We start from the raw sequence: 22,467 nt of genomic DNA, 5'->3' as shown, positions 1-22,467 counted from the left end.
ATCTGTTTCATGTAGTTGGCAGTGGAATCTCCTGAAGCATGGAAGTGAACGGTCCATTATTATTATTTATTTTCATATTTATCAAGCGCCAAAAGCCTGTAGGCATGAGTGTGCCACAAAAACACACTGGACAAAAAAAGCAATGGGACAACACAAACAGCCTTTGAGTAGTGAATCTAAGTCAAGAGATGGGTTTTCAGAAGGTTTTTAAAACGTGGTGTGTTGTCTTCTTTTCTTTATCCTAGGGGAATGGCGTTCCAGAGTTGAGTGGCCCAGAACGGGAAAGATCCTCCCAATCCCCTGTTTTTTTTTACTCTGGATACCACTAACAATTCTTTGGTACTGGAACAGAGGGACCTTGATGTGGTGTCAGGTGTTTTTTCAAGTATTTCGGGGCATGACCAGATATGCATTTATGCGTCATAGCATTAGCCTTAAATTGTATCCTTGTCAAAACGGGAGGCCTGTGTAGCTACCTGCGAGTGCTGGATGCGTTCTTTTTTTGATAAATCGAGCACAAAACGAACAGCAACGTTCTGGGCAATCAGCAGCTGGTCAATGCAACGTGATGAGGCCCCCCAACAACAGTGCATTGCAGTAGCCGAGGTGTGGTAGTATGATTGCCCTGGCCAGAGTGGCTCGATTTCTTTGAGATAGTAGGGGTTTGGCGTGTCTTAGCACTTTAATTTGGTATTGACTGCCGTGAGTTATTCCGTCTACATGAGCTGTGGAGTCTACGTCTGCATTTACATAGACACCAAGGGTTTTCACTTTTTTTCGGATGGGGATAGCATGTTTATCTATGAGCATGCAGGCATAGTCATCTGAGAGTTTACTTCTAGCGTGCGCTGAGCCGAAAACTAGAAGTTCAGTTTTGGATGGGTTAAGGCACATAGAATTGGAATCCATCCAGTTGCTGATGGTACGAAGGATGTGCTCTACCTGTTCCAGATCTTGGTTTAGTTGCCACTCATCTCCAGAATTATTTTACTCAGCCATTTGTCCACCACCTCAGGGATAATTTTAGTTTCTACTGACTGTTTTTATATGTTTGGAGTGCCGGTTGTCAGGCCGTTGTGGTAGAGTTATAACTGTGGTGATGACCGAGTGGTCTGACCAGGGACATCTTTCAGTGAGGGGGCAATTAGGCTGATATTTCTGGCAGTAATCAAGTCGAGGATATGTCCCCCTGTATGGGTTGGCTCGGTATTCAGTATTTTAAACTTAAAGTTGGTGGCAACTGATTCCTTTTCCAGGTTCTTAGCATCCCTGTCACTTACCACCCCCAAACAGCGATTCATGTCTCCAAGTACGATAGCGGTGCTCTTGGAAGTGTTGAGAGGAGACAGGATTCTCAGTAGCTCTTTGTTAAAGTTTGGCATAGTGTCGGGTGGACGGTACAAAAGTATGACATGAATGAAGCAGTTGACATTATTCGTGAACTTTAGGTGGATAATGTCACAGCGAGTGCAAGCCACGGGTACCTCATGAACTTGCCATTCTGACTGAACAACTATAGCAACCCCTCCCCCCTGATCTTGGGCACGATTCTTATTAAAGAACTGGTAGTCCAATGGCACAGCAAGGCCTATTTTGGGACCACATGAGTCATTGAGCCAGCTTTCAGTGAGGCAGAAGATATCAAGGTTATTTTCTACTGTATAGTCATGGATGTCCTTGGCATGTTTAGGCAGCAACCGGGTGTTTAATAAGGCCATCTTGATGGTATGGGTGGTTGTGGAAGATGCACAGGTGGGGTTGGTTTATTTGTATTACTCGGAGTGTCCCAGGCAGGGGCCTCCTTTTACGCACCATCTGTTTGATTATCATCTACACTGCAAGGTACAGGCACATCTGTGAACAGGAAGTGCACGTTAGTGTTGGCGAAGCCTTTTTTCTTAGTTTGGTCGTGTTCATGCAAGTGTCTGCCTATTGGAGTTGCCTCCTAGGGTCCAATAGGGTTGAAGCTGATGTTAGGAGGGGCGGCGTTTCTTTTGTCATCCATGGTACGAGTGCTTGAACTCCTCGAGCTCTTGGGCATCACCATTGATTTTGGTTTGAAGTGTGTCACTTTTGCCAGTTTCTGATTCAAACCGGGAATCTTTTCCTGGTATCTGTTGCTAAGAAGCATTTGCTTTGTTGTGCTCTGCTCATCCTAAACTGCAAAAGCACCAAGCTCAACCCATATCACTGCTCCTCTGTTACAACAGGAACCTGATAGGACCGAGTTGTATGGGAAGCCGTTCAGGTCAAAATCACACCTTTGAGAATGTGACATATTGAAATGAATACAACATGCAATGAAATGAGTAAGGCGCACATTGAGATGACTATAATACGTATTGAAATAAGTATAACATGTATTGAAATTAATATGACATGTATTGAAATGAGTATGACATACACTGAAATTCAGTGAATAAGACATGCATTGAAATGAATATGACACATGTTGAAGTAAATATTACACACATTGAAATTAATAGGAAACATGTTGAAGTAAATATGACACCCATTGAAATGAATGTGACACACGTTGAAGTAAATATTACACACATTGAAATTAATATGAAACATGTTGAAGTAAATATGACACCCATTGAAATGAATGTGAAACGTTGAAATAAATATTACACCCATTGAAATTAATACGACACACTTTGATGTGAATATGACATGCAATGGAATGAATATGACACCCATTGAAATGAATATGACCCACGTTGAAAGAAATATGACACACGTTGAAGTGAATAGGACATGCAATGGAATGAATATGACACCCACTGAAATGAATATGACACACGTTGAAGTGAATAGGACTTGCTATGGAATGAATATGACACCCATTGAAATGAATATGACACACCTTAAAGTGAATATAACATGCATTGGAATGAATAAGACATGCATTGAAATGAGAAGGACATGCATTGAAATAAATATGACACCCATTGAAATGAATATGACACACGTTTAGTGAATAGGACATGCAATGGAATGAATATGACACCCATTGAAATGAATATGACTCACATTGAAGTGAATGCAACATGCATTGAAATTAATATACCATGTATTGGAATGAATAAGGCATGCATTGAAATAAATATGACACTGATTGAAATGTATATGACACACGTTGAAGTGTATTGGACATGCAATGGAATTAATATGACACCCATTGAAATTAATATGACACACGTTGAAGTGACTATAACATGCATTGGAATGAATATGACACCCGTTGAAATGAATATGACACACTTTGAAGTGAATAGGACATGCAATGGAATCAATATCACACCCATTGAAATGAATATGACTCACATTCAAATGAATGTGACATGCAATGAAATTAATATACCATGCATTGGAATGAATAAGGCATGCATTGAAATAAATATGACACCGATTGAAATGAATATGACGCACGTTGAAGTGTATTGGACATGCAATGGAATTCATATGACACCCATTGAAATGAATATGACACACGTTGAAGTGAATATAACATGCATTGGAATGAATGTGACACCCATTGAAATGAATATGACACGTTGAAGTGAATAGGACATGAAATGGAATGAATATGACACCCATTGAAATTAATATGACACACATTTAAATGAATATGACACATTGAAGTGAATAGGACATACAATGGAATGAACATGAAACCCATTGAAATGAATATGACAGATATTGAAGTGAATGTAATATATATTAAAATTAATATAATGTCCATTTGAATGAATAAGAGATTACCTCCATGTCCCTCTTCCTCTGCCCAGTACTTACCTTTGAGTATGTTCTGTGCTCACTGGAACTCTTTTCTTTTCAAGCTGACCTCCTCCAAATTGAAGGAGTTGCCAGGTGTTATAAGGACTTTGGTGGTCTTCAGGTCTTCAATCCAGGGGAAGGATGTTCTGGAACGGACATACAACCTCTCAGCTTTGGCTTACATTAACCATCATGGGGTACGGGGTCCTGCTCTCTGGAGGATCTGGCTTTGTCCATTTGAACCTGGGCCGCAGCACAACTGGTCTCCTTGAGAGCAATCCATATTCAGGGGGTGGACAATGTGACTGCGGACCAGTTCAGCAGGTTGTTTCCTGTCTCAAGGGAGATGTCTCTTCGTCCCAAGGTTTTTCAGGAGGTGTGTCAGTTGTTCGGGCATCCCTGGATGGACCTATTTGCATCCCCCTGCAACTCTCAACTTTCCTGGTTTTGCTTGAGGACTCTGCCCCCTGGGGCTTGGGGTGGAGGGGAGCTCTTCCTTTGACTTGGCCCCCAGAGCTTCTTTATGCCTTTCCTCCAAATCCCCTGATTCTGCAGGTCATCAGCACAATCAGATAATCTCTGTGCATGTTCATCCTGGTGGTCCCTTACTGGCCTCAGAGGGGGTGGCTCCCGGGCCTTCTGGAGATGCAGTTAGCTTCTCCTTGGGTGTTGCTCAGGTGGCCGTCTCCATTGAGGGTGGTCAATGCCCCCCTTCTCCTCTCTCATCCGTTGTGGGTTCTGGAAACAGAGAGGAGGGATCTCCTGGCATTAGGCCTTTCAGCTGCAATGTCTGGGATTGTTCAGAGGGCGCGTCAGTCCTCTACACTTAAGTCCTCTGACCGTCATCGGGCTAATTTTCTGGCTTAGTGTTACCTGAAGTGTGTCCTGGCACTGGAGTGTGGCCTCCCAGACATTTTGCAATTTCTTCATGAAGGGGCGGAGAAGGGGCTGGTGGTCTCTACTTTCTGTTCTCAGTGGTCTGCCATTCGGGCTTTCCAGGTTTCCTGGTCCTCTCCGGTAGGGGGCGAGGCTCTGGTCTCAACGCTCTTGAAAGGGGTAGCAGGTACTCATCCTTTGGGCCCAGTTTGGGTTCCCCGTGGGACCTTCCTTTGGTCCTGTCCATATTGCAGAAGTCTCAATTCTAGCCCCAGGAGGAGGTGGAGATGAAATGGTTGACACTGAAGACTACCTTCCTGATTGCCATTACTTTGGCTCAGCATTTGGGGGCAATCAGGGCTCTCTTGCATAGGCCACTGTTTCTAGTGGTCCAGGTGGAGGCTCTGGTGCTGGGCTGTGACCCCTCATTCGTGCCCAAGGTTGCCTCTTGGTTCCGTCAGTCTCAGGAGGTGGTTCTCTCGGCTTTCTTTCTTGCTCCATCCTCTCCTAAGGAGGAGGCTTGGCATTGTCTGGATGCCAAGCAGGCAGTCTTACAATATGTGTCCCAGATAGAGTCCTTTTGTCTCACTGATCAGGGGGCAGGGGGCTGTGGTCGCCAGGCTTCCATTCCAACTATTAGCCGGTGGAGTACATCTTTGATTCTATGAATCTGTGGGCCTCTGTACTGCAGGATGGGTCCAGGGTCGATCCACAAGAGGGGTGACCATCTCCTGGGCACACCTGCGGGGGCTACCTTTGTTGGATATTTGCCGAGCTGCCACATGGGCTACACCTAATACATTAATTCTGCATTACCAACTCAACATGGAGGGGCTCTAGTCTACTTCCTTTCGTGTGGGTGTTCTGGAGGCTGTGTCTGGTTGAGGTGGTGATAGGAGTCATGGTCAGCATGCCTTTGGCTTATTGCTGTAGCTTGAATAAATTGGTATTGGGTGGTCTCGCATTACCCTTGGTGTCTGTGTTTTTTGTGGTGGGCATGGGCGTCTTTCCTGTTTCTGCTTTGGTACAACTGAAAGGTAAGTACCTGGACGAGAAAGAGGGACGTGGAGGTAATACTCAGATTACTTAATGGTAATCTTCAATATTCCCCCTCCTCCTCCTCCTCTGTCACACCCACCCAGGACCTTTGCAGGGCCCTGGCTGCACACTTCACTGAAAAAACCCAAGACAGCCGGTTCTCCAAGCAGAGATTTCGAGGGAGACCTTTATCCTCAGCAGGGGCCTCCCTATGGAATAGCCTCCCTGCTGCCCTCTGTCTTGAGCCTGATCTCCTTAAGTTCTGCAAACTCCTTAAGACATTCCTCTTCTCCTCTTCCTTCTCTATCCCTCTACCCTGCTAACCTCTTTCTCTGCTATATCCCTCTCTCCCTCCTTTTCGGCACAGTTTGCTGACTGGCTGCCAGGTGTACCTCAGAGTCTCACAGGTCCTGGGCTCCCTCGCCAGTCCTCTCGCACTTGCCTATGGACCTTACACTTGCCTCATCGTTACTGCACTTGGTCAATGACCCATGAGAGTGGCATCTCTCAGCACTTACCTCAGCTTCTTACTGACTGGGTGCATTTGGACTCCCCCTACCCCCGGCACTTATCCTCCCCCATCCACCTCCCCTCTCCTGTACTGTCTTGCACTTGCATGATCTGAATATACCATGCCTTGAAGATTCGTCTATCTGTCTTCCCTTGTCCCCTCCTTGCATGGTGGTGCCTCAATGCACTTGGAAAAACTGCAGAATCGTCGTCAGACCTATTTGCTGTCATCTACAGTGTTAATTGTCTTATATGCACTTACTCTGCCTGTGCAGATTTGTATCGTCCAGAAATTCAAGGCCTCTGGATGACTGTTGCTTTTTCCCCTTGTCCCCTCCCTCCTTGAGTGCTTTGAAACAAATGCTGTGTATAGGCGCTTTACAAATAAACATTACCATACTGTACCATACCATACTGGTCTTACTCTTCCTCGCCCCAGTATGGACTTCCCTTCCCTCCCGCCCGTTAAATGAAGGTTCCCATGCCCAGGCTTTGGATTACTGCCGTGGGCTGGTTGGTTGGGAGGTTATACCTCCTGGGAGGGGAGGGGCGACCAGTGGAGGGCTTGAAAGGAGAAGAGTTTCAGTGAGCACGGAACATACTCAAAGGTAAGTACTGGGATGAGGAGGAGAACGACTAGGTGTAATGAAGATTACCAGTTAGTAATCCAAGCATGCATTGAAATGAATAGGACATGCATTGAAATAAATATGACACCCACTGAAATTAATGTAACATTGATAGATTTGAATATAATACTGATTGAAATTGATGAAACGTGCATTTAAATCAGCGGTATTCAAACTGTGGGGCGCGGCCCCGTGGGGGGTCGCGGCCGCAACCCCTGGGGGGCCGCAAGAGCCCAGCATGAAATGTAAAAAAAAAGAAAAATCTTTATTTTTTATTTTTTTTTTTTAGATTGGAAGAAATGGGCAGGGGCGGCTAACATGGTCGGGCTGAAGCATGACACTGTCTCAGGCACCAATGAAAAAGTGGCACGCAGTTGTAAATGGATATTCATTAACAGACTATTTGAATAGTACACAAGGGGGTGCTTTGTGTTAAAATGTAAGTGCATTGTGATATTTATAGAATATTTATTCAGCAACAATTGTCAAGATTACTAACTGCATAGGGAAGTAACTGGCCCACATTGGCCAAAAAGGTGGCCCCTTTTGACTGCCCCACACTAGCATTTAGTATTTTTGGAACAGGCATTGCCCTGTGATATGATATGATATTTTATTTGTATTGCGCTCATACACAGGTGTTTCAGAGCGCGACCAGTCAAAAGGAAGGGGAACAGGCCAGTAGGCTAGTCCGAGCCTGGCGGCTCATCAATAATAGCGAGGGGATGCCTACCCAGTGGCCCCCTCACCCATTATGGAGGAGCTAGGGAGCCAGCCCAGTGAAACAATGTGCACTCCCACAGCTGCTTTTTCCAGCTGAGGGAGCGCTCCTGGGCTGGCTGACCTGTCAATGGGGAAACCCTATTTCCCTTTGACAGTTCAGTTCTTTCCCCAGCCGCACATGCTCACTGAGCCATGCAAGGCTGGGGCGTTTTGCTTCGCCAGCATTGCATAGCTCATTGGAAATTCTGGCTGGATGTGCGAGGGGGAGCTCCTGTGCCTCCTCGCACATACGGACAGAGCAGCCTGGAACAGGGCGTTTCAGCACCCACATGCAAGCCAATGCAGAAGGTATGTTTATGTTAATTTATTTTATTGAATCATGTGTATGGATGCGTGAATGCTTGTGTTATGTGTGAGTATGGTGATGGATGCTTGTGTGAATGATAGAGTGATTGCTGTATGAATGTGTGTGTTAGTTTGTTTTGGTCTGTTGAGCTGATTTTGGCAAGTTGTGGATAGAGGGGGGGGAAGGACGGTTGTACAACAAAGGCATTTCAAAAATGCCTAAATGCCTTTGTTGCACAATCCCCCTACCCACCTGCCAAAATCAGCTCTACTTCTGAGGCGCAGTGGAGCCCAGGCGACAGGGATGGTATTTTTTTACTGGATTTCGATCATAGATGTCCAGTCAAAATACCATGCTTTCCCCCTTGGCACCCCATCGCCTTGCATACACACATAACCATGTTGATTGTGTTTAGGCCTAGTGGGGGCCAGGGGACAGGGATGGTATATTTTTGCTGGACATCTATCATAGATGTCCAGTGAAACATGTTATGTCTTCCCCTTGGGCCGCCCCAGCAGCAATTGCAAACTGTTTGGATATTTACCCATTTTCTTTTAAAGAATGGTCTACAATGCACCATTTTAACCCATTATTTTATTAAGAAATTCACGGGGGGAAACCCCCCGAACCGCATCTTGATTGCTTTGGACTCCCTCACTGCTCTCGGTCGCTATGGCATTTGTGGGGGAAATAGTTATGCCCCTCCACTTAAAAAATTCACCAGCCACCACTGGCTCTCGGACTGTCTTGGGAACGGAATGGGAAGCCCAGGGACTGTGGTGGGAGCAGGATGGGCGGGAACCATGTGATAGTTGTGGGAGCAGGGTGGGGAGAGCCCAGGTTGTGTGATGGTGTGGGGAGAGCCCAGCGACTGGGTATGAGTGGGATGAGGGAGCCCAGCCACTGTGATGGGATAAGGTGGGGGAGCCCAGGAACTATACTGGGAGTAGGGTGCAGTGACGGTGCGCAATACATACTGTCCATTTGGCCTTTTTTGGGGGTGCCGGCGTGCCCAAATTTTGCTCAGGGGTGCATAGGCTAAACATTTTTGAAGACCACTGGCCTAGTGGATTTACAATGTGAGGCAACTTCTTTGATTGGCATGCTCGTCAGAGTCTCATATACAAAACAATCCAGTTTTCTCGTGTATGGACATCACAAATTTCACAGCTATCTCTATAACAAAATAAGAACATCAACACCGAGGGGTGGGGGGATCCCGAACAATTTATTGTTTGCTCAGGGGGGCCTTGGCGTAAAAAGTTCGAAGACCACTGATTTAAATGGATATGACATGCATTGAAATGAATATGAAATGAGATTGAAATGAATATAACATGCAGTGAAATGGATAAGTTGTACTGAATTGTGAGTATTATTTTCACATTGAGTTTCTGTGACTCAATGAGATTTACTGCGCAAGATCAACCTTGCATTCCTCAGACGCCATAATACGTGAATATCGCTTGTTTAAGCTCTGTGCTGCGATTCTGTTGCATTTGACTCAAGATACCATAACTACCAGCGCGAAAGCGTACACCTGCAGCATGTCAGTCTGCGTCTCGCGGATGGCACCTATATCAGCAGCCCGTTAGCAAGTGTAAACTAGGTTTCCTTGCTTGATTCTGGGTTTCTCTTGGAGGCGCTGACAAACCTGTATCCATACAGAGGGTTTACTTTGAACCTCTGTTCGTATTTCTGCATCTTGTGTATAGGCGCGTTACAAATGCCATATCATATCATATCATCGGCCGACAGCTATACTTTTTGACAATAAGGGAATTTGACGGCAGTTTTAAAGGAATGAAGGGTGCCCGTTTGAGACACCGCCTAGCGGCCGATACCGAATTGTAATCTCAATGCGCTTCTAATCAGAACAGGTACCTTGGCCCAAAGCTGTTCGGATCAAGCTGCCCGACATCTTTACTGATTTATGACAACACGCGGGTGAACAGTCGTCATCCGAGGTCCTGGCTTGTTTGGATAGTAGGCCGCATTCTGCTGCTAGCATAGGTATCAGATTTCGGCTGTACTTTATTTCCCACACCGTACGACCATGGGTTCTCTCGGTATGAAGCTGAATGTTTTCTGTTTTCATCTTTACAGCGTAATTCTGAACACATTTGAAACTTCCCGGGTTACCCAAAACCGAAGTTGTTTCTTCACGATCAATGTGCCTGAATATATGCCTGTCTATCCCAATGAGGTATGGTTTGCTATCTGTACTGGATGAGCCATCCGGAGCAGTAGGGATGGGTTGTGGTCCTTTTTAGATCAGACCCCAATATAGAACGTGTGGGGTGCTAAGTTCATAGTGTTTGCGAGGCCATTATATCCTTGAACATGGGCAGAATGGTCCATTATCTTACAGCTGGTGTTAGGAAAACCGATAGTATTTTATGTTTTCCTGGTGGGCGCTGTCCACCCCAGTTTTCTGTGATTCAGTGACCGTTGAAGCCCTTTGAGTGCTGTTATAGGTGTTTCAACTTGAGGGTGTAGGCCAGATGTAAGCGTTAGTGGCCACTTTCTTTAACCCATTCCTTGCCTTTACTTTGGTATTTTATAAAACCTTTTTCCAATTTTAACATGTGTCTGAGCATTGGATTTCCACAGTGTTTTGGAGTTTTGGAGACACTTTATGAATTTGCCTGTGCATTCCTTAGAATTGTAACTTTATATTCTATAGGTATAGGGGACTATTGATAAGCCTTCTGACCACTATCCCCTTCTATTGTCCACTGGTGAACAGCATCGACATCCAGCAGGATCAGCAATCAAGTTGGTGCTGAAGGTGGCAATTTAGCTGCTCCTACCACTTTTTGCCTATCGCTTGACACCATATTGATAGCTTGCAAGACTGGTTAGCCCTGACACTGATCAGGCAACTTTATATTAATTAAGACGGCCACCTTCTTTTTTAGGTCCGGATTTTTTAGCCTTCATAGTTGCACAAGCAGTAGCTATTGCGAACAGTTGTTTTTTGAATACATGCCCCTGATGAATTTCCCCTGACTGTGTGTGATGTGGTGTATGAGGAAAGAAACATGTTGTGTTGATTGGGTATGATGCAGTAGGAGTTTTGTTGTGTATTGCAGTTTTGAGTTTAATGTAGGTGAATTTATTTGTCCCCTGTGTGTCCTTTTGAATAGTGATTGCTCCTCTTTCTGGATGTGGAACCTGATTTCAGGTGGTTCCGCCTACTGTCATCGTTCCTATGTATTGTATTTTGAGTTTTTTCTTGTCAACTTTTCACATTTCGTATTGTATTGTGTTGCTATATATTAATAGCCTTTTGAAGGTTGTTTAACCCAACACCAATTTATTCAAGATACAGCAAAAGCCAAAGGCTTGCTGACCATGACTCCTATCACCACCTCAACCAGACACAGCCCCCAGAACACCCACACCAAAGGAAGTAGACTGGAGCCCCTCCACTTTGAGTTGGTAATGCAGAATTAATGTATTAGGTGTAGCCCATGTAGCAGCTCAGCAAACATCCAACAAAAGTAGCACCCGCAGGCGTGCCCAGGAGACGGTCGCCCGTCTTATGGACCGACCCTGGACCCACCCTGCAGTACAGAGGCCCACAGACTCATAGAATCAAAGATTTAATCCACCGGCTAATCATTGGAATGGAAGCTTGGTGACCACAGCCCCCTGCCCCCTGATCAGTGAGACAAAAAGACTCTCTCTGGGACAGATAATGTAAAACCGCCTGCTTGGCATCCAGACAACGCCAAGCCTCCTCCTTAGGAGAGGACAGGGCAAGAAAGAAAGCTGAGAGAACCATCTCCTGAGACCGATGGAACCAAGAGGCCACTTTGGGCACAAACGAGGGTCACAGCCCAGCACCAAAGCCTCCTCCTGGACCACTAGAAACAGTGGCCTACTCAAGAGGGCCCTGATTTCCCCCAAATGCTGAGCCAAAATAATGGCAATCAGGAAGGTAGTCTTCAGTGTCAACCATTTCATCTCCACCTCCTCCTGGGGCTAAAATGGAGGCTTCTGCAATATGGACAGGACCAAAGCAAGGTCACAAGGGGAACCCCTAACTGGGCCCAAAGGATGAGTACGTGCTACCCCTTTCAAGAGCGTCGAGACCAGAGCCTCGTCCCCTACCGAAGAGGACCAGGAAACCTGGAAAGCCCGAATGGCAGACCACGGAGAAGAGAAAGAAGAGACCACCAACCCCTTCTCCGCCCCTTCATGAAGAAATTGTGAAATGTCTGGGAGGCCACACTCCAGTGCCAGGACACACTTCAGGTAACATCAAGCCAGAAAATTAGCCCAATGACGGTCAGAGGACTTAAGTGTAGAGGACTGACGCACCCTCTGAACCATCCCAGCCATTGCAGCTGAAAGGACTAATGCCAGTAGATCCCTCCTCTCCATTTCCAGAACCCACAACGGATGAGAGAGGAGAAGGGGGACATTGACCACCCTCAATGGAGATGGCCACCTGAGAAACACCCAAGGAGAAGCTAACTGCCTCTCCAGAAGGCCCGGGAACCACCCCCTCTGAGGCCAGTAAGGGACCATCAGGATGAACACGCACTGAGATTATCTGATTGTCTGATTGTGCTGATGACCTGCAGAATCAGGGGATTTGGAGGCAAGGCATAAAGAAGCTGTGGGGGCCAAGTCAAAGGAAGAGCTCCCCTCCACCCCAAACCCCGGGAGGCAGAGTCAAAATCTGGAAAGTTGAGAGTTGCAGGGGGATGCAAATAGGTCCATCCAGGGATGCCCGAACAACCGACACACCTCCTGAAAAACCTTGGGACAAAGAGACATCTCCGTTGAGGCCGGAAACACCCTGCTGAGCTGGTCCGCAGTCATTGTCCACCCCCTGTATATGGACCGCTCTCAAGGAGACCAGTTGTGCCGTGGCCCAGGTCCAAATGGACAAAGGCAGATCCTCCAGAGAGCGGGACCGTATACCCCCTGATGGTTGATGTAAGCCAAAGCTGAGGGGTTGTCTGTCCCTTCCAGAACATCCTTCCCCTGATTGGAAGACCTGAAGACCACCAAAGTCCTTATAACACCTGGCAACTCCTTCCAATTGGAGGAGGCCAGCTTGAAAAGAAGAGTTCCAGTGAGCATGGAACATACTCAAAGTTAAGTACTGGGAAGAGGAAGAGGGACATGGAGTTAATCTCTTATTCATTCAAATGGATGTTATATTAATTTGAATATATATATTACTTTCACTTCAATATGTTTCATATTCATTTCAATGGGTTTCATATTCATTCCATTGCATGTCCTATTCACTTCAATATGCGCCATATTCACTTCAACGTGTGTCATATTCATTTCAATGAGTGTCATATTCATTCCTTTGCATGTCCTATTCACTTCAATGTGTCACATTTATTTAAATGTGTGTCATATTCATTTCAATGGGTTTCATATTAATTCCATTGCATGTCCTATTCACTTCAACATGCGTCATATTCATTTCAATCGGTGTCATATTTATTTCAATGCATGTCTTATTCATTCCATTGCATGGTATATTCATTCCAATGCATGTCTTATTCATTCCATTGCATGTCCTATTCACTTCAACGTGGGTCATGTTCACTTCAACGTGTGTCATATTCATTTCAATGGGTGTCATATTCATTCCATTACATGTCCTATTCACTTCAAAGTTTGTCATATTCATTTCAATGGGTGTCATATTTATTTCAATGCATGTACTATTAATTTCACAGCATGTCTTATTCATTCCAATGCATATTATAGTCACTTCAACGTGTGTCATATTAATTTCAATGGGTATCATATTCATTCCAATGCATGTTATATTCACTTCAACATGTGTCATATTCATTTCAATCGGTGTCATATTTATTTCAATGCATGCCTTATTTATTCCAATGCATGGTATATTAATTTCAATGCATGTTATATTCACTTCAATGTGAGTCATATTCATTTCAATGGTGTCATATTCATTCCATTGCATGTCCTAATTCACTAAACGCGTGTCATATTCATTTCAATGGGTGTCATATACATTCCAAGCATGTCCTATTCACTAAACGTGTGTTATATTCATTTCAATGGGTGTCATATTCATTTCATTGCATATCGTATTCACTTCAACGTGTGTCATATTTATTTCAACGTGTGTCATATTGATTTCAATGGGTGTCATATTCATTCCATTGCATGTCATATTCACTTCAACGTGTGTCATATTAATTTCAATGGGTGTGATATTTATTTCAATGTGTGTCATATTCATTTCAATGCATGTCTTATTCACTGAATTTCAGTGTATGTCATACTCATTTCGAAACGTATTATAGTCATCTCAATGTATGCCTTACTCATTTCATTGCATGTTGTATTCATTTCAGTATGTCACATTCTCAAAGGTGTAATTCTGACCTGAATGGCTTCCCATAGAGTTGGTAACCAAGGTAAGGAACAGATCTCTGAAGTATAAGGCGATCATTTCTATTTGCTGATATCATTTATATGGCTCATTACTCACCTCACGCTTCACCACCAGACCACAAAAGGGGCACAATAACCAAATGTCTGCCTGAGTTCCACCAATTTATTCTTGGGCCTCTAGTCAGCACTGACATATACTCAGTGGTGGACTGGCCAATAGTGAACTATGGAGATTTCCCAGTACGCCTCTGCACTCTGGGCCTCTTTTGTGGGATAACCTATTTTATTTCCACATTTTGTCATAGGAAAAGGGATGAGTTTACTGAAAAATGTGTAATATGAGGCCACTTTGAAAACTATTTCCAGGGCCTAAATCCCTGCGTGTATTAAAACGGTGTTGTGATAAAGAGACCTAATTTCTTCAGCTGGAACTCACTTCTAATTAAAAGGTATATATTGTCATTCTGTAAAACGTCAAATGTTTCTTATATGCTTAAGTAAATAAAGGTATTTCAAAAGTATCAAAACTGGCCTGATTTGATTAGTCATTCGCTATATCTAGTGGTGAAGACGGGTTTTTTTTGTTACAGACTGTCAACCAGCATAAAGGAGTTGCACAATTTTAAGATTATCATACAAGACCATCGGTAATAGAACCCGCATGTATGTTCAGCAGGTGATGTCTTCGTCTTCAAGCATTCAGCAGGAACACACTTCTATTTGAAGGACTTCAGCAACTGACAACTGTCTCCCTTGCGCAGGCCTGAATATTTATCCATTGGTAAAGTTTACCATTAGGAAAGCTGTATATTATTACTCTGATACTTTTATTCGTGTACTTTTAATCTAAAACAAAATAAAATTCACACTGAAGAAGAAACTACCTACAGTGCATAGTTTAATTTTCCTATATTTCACATGATTAGCCGTTTTAAGTGCCAGTTCTATTCTCTCCTCTGTTTTAATATTAAATGTAAATGTGTTACAGAACTGAAATCAAATCCCGAGAGTAAACCATTGTACAAAATCAAAAAAATCTGGTGATAATAAATCTTTAACACTGGTTTGCCAAGGAGTTGTTAACAAGTTTCCTTTTCATTTGATAAGGATTTTGCTTGGTCTGCACACTGTAATTGAACATTCCTAGAAGTCATACTGCGTTATTTTCCAATATCAGCTTTTCTTGACTTTCACGATTCTGTAGCACATCATTGACTTGGTTTGATCCAATGGTAGCACACAATTTCTAAATGATTGCTTAACATTTTTGTAAAGAAAATGGCAGTATATGTGTAATATATGTGTAAAATTGCTAGTCATATTAAGAATGGTGTGTTGTATCATGTACCTGTACAAAGGAGGCTGTTGTAGGGGTGGAGTTTTTTACTTTCCAAAAATATGTTTTTTTATATGTTTGTTATAATTGATTACTTGAGTTATGGTGCCTATGCTATAAATACATGTTTAATTCACTCTGTGATGTCAGTTTACCAAAATGCTAGGGGGAGCGGAATGGACATCACATATTATATAATATTGCAGGAAGTGACATTATCCAATTCAAATTAAATGTTTTATTTCGGCACCAGCCATACAATGTTACCAACAGATTCCATTTGACATATAAAAAACCTACAAAAGATTAAAATAGGATGAACACCATAGTAAAAAAGAAATCATACAAGAAAAATTAAAACATTTCAGGCAAATCTCCCAGGCGGCCCCTTCATAATACCAACTATGCATTTTTAAATTAATACAAAATGACAGTAAGTGTATGATTGATAAAATAACACACAGTATTAAAGCAGACAAAATACTATTTTAGTTTTCAACCATACATTAACTATAATGCTGTCCCCTTATGTAACATGTGCAGTCATGATATCCAAGGGGCACACCCAGCAGAACTACCATCGACCTGGACACTGCTTTTGTGTGCCAGTACTTTCCTGTATGACAGTCAATGGGCCTCATTACGAGTTTGGATAAGGGCATGGCTGCCTCCAAACTCGGGTCTGGGTCCGGGTTCCGACTTTGGAGGGCCCGGTATTTCCCCATTCAGGGAACCCGGAACTGTTAACGGGCCCGTTGTTAGCTCCCCGGTCCCCTCGCGGGACCCGCAAAGGACGTCTGGTTTGACCAGACGTCCAGAGCGGGTCCCGCAAGGGAACCTCGTAATAGGGAGGAATGGGTTTAACGGCGCCGGCACCATTACCGGCGCTGTTAAACCCATTCCGCCCGCCTCGTAATGAGGCTGCATGCCTTCTTATATCTGTTAAAGCAACACATGATATTAATAGCCATAAAAGGCTCAATGATGCCTCATGGAGTAGTTGAACATTAAGACAACATTCCTGCCTTGGAATGAGTGTGCAGGGAGTGAGAACATGTAGAAAGGACTGAGTCAATGGCACAAGTAGGCTGCAGTGGAGTCAATAGGGACATGCAATGTTGCGAATGGCGCACAAGCCAAGGTCATTTTGAGAGCACCAGCCCAGGATGGCTGTGTGGCAGACAAGGTGAATAAGGGTGCCAGTGTGTCACTAGGAACAGTGCTGAACTGTCCTCATCATAGCACATTAATCATAACGAAAATGTTCCAAATATGCATAGCAGCAGGCAAATGTATATGTCAAAGATGTATGGTAAAGGAATGGACACCTGCATGATGCCACAGGTGGAAGCTGAAGCAGGGCAGAAGAAAGGACACAGTATGGGGTTTTAAAGGAATATATTTTCAGGAATGACATAAGCAAGTCCACTGTCCGTTCATGGATCTTCCAAATGAGGATGGAATGCATTAGTGTGTGAAAATCAAATGAGACATCAAGGATGATGAGAACAGAAGGGCATTATGAATGGAGGTATGCCACCATTCATCATGTGAACCTAGTGACTGTTGCTCCGGACTGTTATGATGCACACTGGTATTCACGTACATCCATAAGAATGTCCTAATGGCCGTACATTTGTGTGTGGACCAACTTTGCTAGCAGATTCTCCCGGAAGGCTATCAAGCTATTCACCAGTATGTTGGTGGTCACGAAGGCTGTGCATATGTCATATTAGCAATGTTGTGCAAAAGTGAGTGCCTGATGGAGGATTGAAACAAAACACAAGTCAATGGGCCTCATTCCGAGTACGGCGCTAACCAATGGCGCTATTAACGCCTTGGTTGACGCCGTACCCGGACCGGCAGCGCCTTGGTGGTTGGCGGAATTACCGCCCCATTCCAAGGTTGGCGGGGCGGTAATTCCCCAATCCCCATTTACCCTTCCCCATTCCCATTCTTGCCCCATAGGGCATAATGGGAGTGGGGAAGGCGTCAATTACGCCACCGTAAATTACGGTGGCGTAATTAACATCAAGGTCCCTTAGCGCCATGGTATTTAACGCCTGCTAAAAGCAGGTGTTAAAAGCACCATGGCGCTAAGGGAACTCGGAGTATGGCGGTAAGGGATTACCGCCACCGCTCTCGTTAGCGGTGGCCGCTATCCCTTACCGCCATACTCGGAATGAGGCCCAATGAGAGTATGCATAGATCTGCAAGAGCATTAGACCTAGAGGCACATTTTGCAATGATGGTTCTGTAGGAGCAGCTTTACACTAATAGGGATGACACCTTATGTACTTCTCAACTTGGTTGTGTACTTCAGGGGAGACATGAGTGAATGAGGAGAATGAATAATGATGACAGTGAGTGTCATGGTGCGGAGGGTTGTGTATGATATGTCTCTCAGTTTTTGGTTCATTCAGTAATGTGTATTATCAAGACATATGTGGTGCGAGCGCATAACAAAGGAACTGCTAAGGTGGCCTATGAGAATATACAGTGGATGTCTTCACGATAAATAAGCCACTCACCTCTTGCTCCTTCGCCAGAGCCCTGTTTGATGGCACAAAGTACTCCTGCACACCGATGGAGTGTCAAGGGGAAACATAAGACAACAACAACAAACAAACACATACAATCCTAATCATACAGATAATGGTAAAAGTGCACTGTAAACAACCAGAACATGCTCAATGCAGACTTCATTGTCACCGCATACCTATGGTGTAATGCTGCATCTATTCCAATGCCTCACCATCATGCACCCAGATGCGTTGTACTGGAAGCTGCATATACCATGTTGCCAGATGCCTGAGAAAAAGAAGAAAACCCACTAACAATACAAAACCTGATGTGCTGTAAGACCAAATAGCCCACATGCCAGCAGACATAGCAACATGTTTGTGGATTCACGATGCAGTAGCACACACTAATAGTTGAACCATGAATTTGAGCCATCAAATCTGAGAAACATCCCTAATGCCACAAACCCTAATAGGGATCAGATGTGCCACTCATTAGACCTGATAAAAGTTGAATGAGGCACACCTCAGCTCAAACATCTGCCCCTGCCACAGTCCACAAACTTTTGACCATGCTACACACAAACAAACATGAAAGCCGGACACACAGTTAAAAAGCAAAGTTATCATAATCAGTGAAAAGTGGCCCCAGCAATCCATCCGGTCAACAAGCCCATAACCATCATTGGAATCACCCCTGGGTGAGTAATTCAACCCTCAAGCAAGTGTGATAGAGCTAAATGTTAGTAAATCCAGAGTGAACACACACAGTGCCCCACTCCCATGCAAACACCACTGAAGTGTCAGCAAATGCCATGAACTCACCTTTCTGTGGTACTCACCTGCCTTGCATATGATGCACACCATGGGGAGACGCTTTACCTAATGGAATGACATGCAGAGTAACAGCACAAAGTACACGCACATACATGATCACAATTGACAACAAAAGATAATATGCATACAACACAGAGTGCAGGAGCAACATGGGGTGACACAGGGTGAATGGCCATTGATGTTGATTTGTACAGGAGTACAGTGTACCACACCAGAGAGAGGGAGAGAGAGAGAGTGCACAGAGAGTGAATAGCAAGGAAATGACAGATCAAGGAGTCCATGGCCTGGTTTACCGATGTACAATGACATGCTGCACAGCACAGTCGGTGTGCCCATTGAGGCATCCACATAGGTAGCTTACACAGTGACATGATCTCTAATTGAATAACCACAATGCCATGTGAGCATGCAAAGGACATATAAGACAACTGACACATGCAGCAAAGATGCCCAACAATGAAGCATGCCCAACATGCAAGACAGTGCAAACACTTATCAAACTGCTGTGTCTGCATGGTGTAAATCCAACATGACCTTCACTAGTAAGTGTGTTTCCTAATTTGTCAAAGGAAGGACAGTGTCTGGTGGGGGGCATGAGGAGTGTGGACTTCGAATGCGGCAGGATGTCTCACCCGGGACAGCAGTCACCGCCACATCACAGACTACTGGAACAACATCGGAGAACATATTAAAGCACCCATTGTGCAGTATCATTGATGCAGCACATCCGTGGCATGGATCAACAAAGCCACAATTACCTGCACATGCCATCCTGTGCACCCCATGTAAACATGCTAGATGACTGCACAAGGCATGCCTGCACGTACACCACTGCACATGTATAGTCCATGAGGAGTTAATGGCACAGCTCAAGGGCAATCAGTACAAAAATTAACAAAGACCACAACCAGGGAAAGGGCAAAACAAAATATGACATGCCAACATCTGGCCATGGGGGGGTGGGGAAAAAAAGAAAAATGTCAATCTTGGACCCGGGGGTGGGGGGGCGACGGTGGCGCCAACCCAGGAGAAGGGGTCCGGGTGCACGTCAACACCCACATGGGTGGATGTTGAAAAAACGATTACCTCCATGGGTTCATGGACCGCACAGCTATCTTGGATTGGGAGGGCTGTCACTGCTGTGGCCACCTTCCTGTGTAGAATCCAAAGGTGGTAGTGGTAAGGGAGGTTGACCACATTGAGCCCTGACCTGGTCCTCCATGGCAGAAGCCAGGTGGGACTCAGATTAATGCATCTACAACATGAAGCCTCGGAGGTCCGCATGCAACACCTCACGGGATGCACAGAGTTCCTCTGAGATGGTATGACTTAACAGTTGCATCTGCTGTCGGTACTGTGTACTGCGGGCTGCCTCTAAACTCTTACCTCTGGGGTTCCCTCTGGGCCCAACCCTCTGCAAGCAGGGATGCCTGCAGAGACCTCAGTTCAGCCAGTCGGCTCCTGTTGCTGGCCTCTATGTGCAGCCTGCCTGAGCAGAATGTGGACCGCAATGCCTACAGCTGGTGCTCTGCCTATGTTGCTGGGGGATCATGGAATTGGCCAGCCTATCCATACCCTGAGACAACATCTCATAGGAAGCACCCTGTTGTTGTGCAATACTATACATGGACTGCTCCACACTGTCCCGCAAGCCGCCACACGTCCACCAGGTGTGCGAGCCCCACGCCTGTGTGACCCAAGGAAGCATGGCCCTTGATGTGATGCCGCTTTCTGTGGCTGCAGGACTACATCCCTCCCTTGGTCATCTGTCCCAGGACCAGAAACCAATACTGTGGAGCATGACCCTGCAGCCGTAACCACCACAGACGGATGTGACAACATTGACTGGCCCTGTGAGGGGACGTGTCCCCCTGCAGACTCATGGGCTACAACAGCTCCAAAACATGAGGCACTCACCTCCGACAGCTTAGAGGAATTGTCATCCGGTTCACCACCAGAGCTACTGGTTTCATTGGAGTCAGACTCATACTGAGTCATGTCCCAAATGGCCTGTAGCACCAGTGGATTTTCATGGGCTGCCAAAACACATCCCCCACTGGTTCTCTGTGGTGGCTCAGGATCCCGTTCCTCCTCAGCCTCCCAGCCTCCTCCTCTGCACATGGACATATAAAGACATGAAGATTCATGTAAATTGCATTGCCTACATACATAGGTATCACAATGCTGTCCTGCAACACATTGCCATGCATGTTACCATGCCATTAGTTGCATACACAAACTATGTAAAAAAGCTCACAGATCATGTCGTATGCAGACTTGCCACTACATCCCATGTCCGTGACCATGTAAGCACTGCACACATTGCCAACACACATGTATCTGTGTATGCAAATGCTGTCCCATGGCAAAGCAACCAGTAGACTGAAATATGCTAATTCTGACTAAAAAGGTGGATATGCAATATGCCATTAGGGTACATGAGAACATGTCCACTCATAATCACAGCCAAGTCCACTACAATTACATCAAACACAAGTGTACCACTGGCACAGGGAGTTCACACAATGTGGAAATACCCTGAGTGTGGTGTCCCAGGTGTGTGATGTGGAGAGAGTGATGACATGTGGAGGGAGTTAGGAAGAGGGGACAGTGACACACAAAGAGGGACAGGGCCATGCACCCATGGCTGGGGTGTTAAGTGTAGTGTGGCAGGTCAACATGGATGACTCCAGGTTCCGGTGGCTTGCGTGCACAGAAAATGGCCGCCTGAAGGGAGAGCTCCGGCTCGGCCAGAAAATCCTATGGCTAAATATTCTTCCTGAACCGTTCTACATACTTTGGAGGAGTAGAATCCTGTGGCGGGGGGTCTCCTACACACACCCTCCAAAAATCGGACAAAACCGCAGTTGCGCTGCTGAGAAATCCTGGTCGGAAGAAACACCGAAAGGGGAGAGACAGCGACGCCGCACGACGGCTCCGTGGCAGACTCACTAGAGGCCGCAGGAGGAGCGGGCCGCAGTGGGGGAGGGGCGCGACGACGAGCTGAGACTCACGGAGCCTCCCGGAAGCCAACGACGACCCGGTCTCGCTGAGAGCCCCGCTGCGGTACGTGGCCCCGGACCCGGCCGCCCTCCTGTGGAACCGGACCTGACCCGAGCGGGGTGCCTTGGTAAGGCGCGGTAGAAATCACCGCCGGCCGGCGGCACAAGTGAGTGGGACTCCCTGCCCCCCCCATTCCTTACACGCATAACACGCGGCTCAACAAATACGACAGGACCCACGCTACGTAGGCACAACGTGGAGGACTATTCTGGGTTCCATTAACTCCCCGTGGGGTGCATAACGTAAGCCTGGGTGCGTCAGTGATTCCCCGAGTGGCTGTAACGGGAAGAACAAGCGAAAGGGGATAGATACCCGGACCAAGGGCGGATACATGAGACATAGAACCCCCATACTGTCTGGGTCCGAGTCAACGACACATTACGTGGGAGGATTCGA

Source organism: Ambystoma mexicanum, chromosome 4q (genome assembly GCF_040938575.1).
Source record: "Ambystoma mexicanum isolate Mex_15411 chromosome 4q, UKY_AmexF1_1, whole genome shotgun sequence".
NCBI lineage: Eukaryota > Metazoa > Chordata > Amphibia > Caudata > Ambystomatidae > Ambystoma > Ambystoma mexicanum.
The sequence above is the reverse complement of the archived record's forward strand: the minus strand, read 5'-3'. Positions refer to the sequence as shown.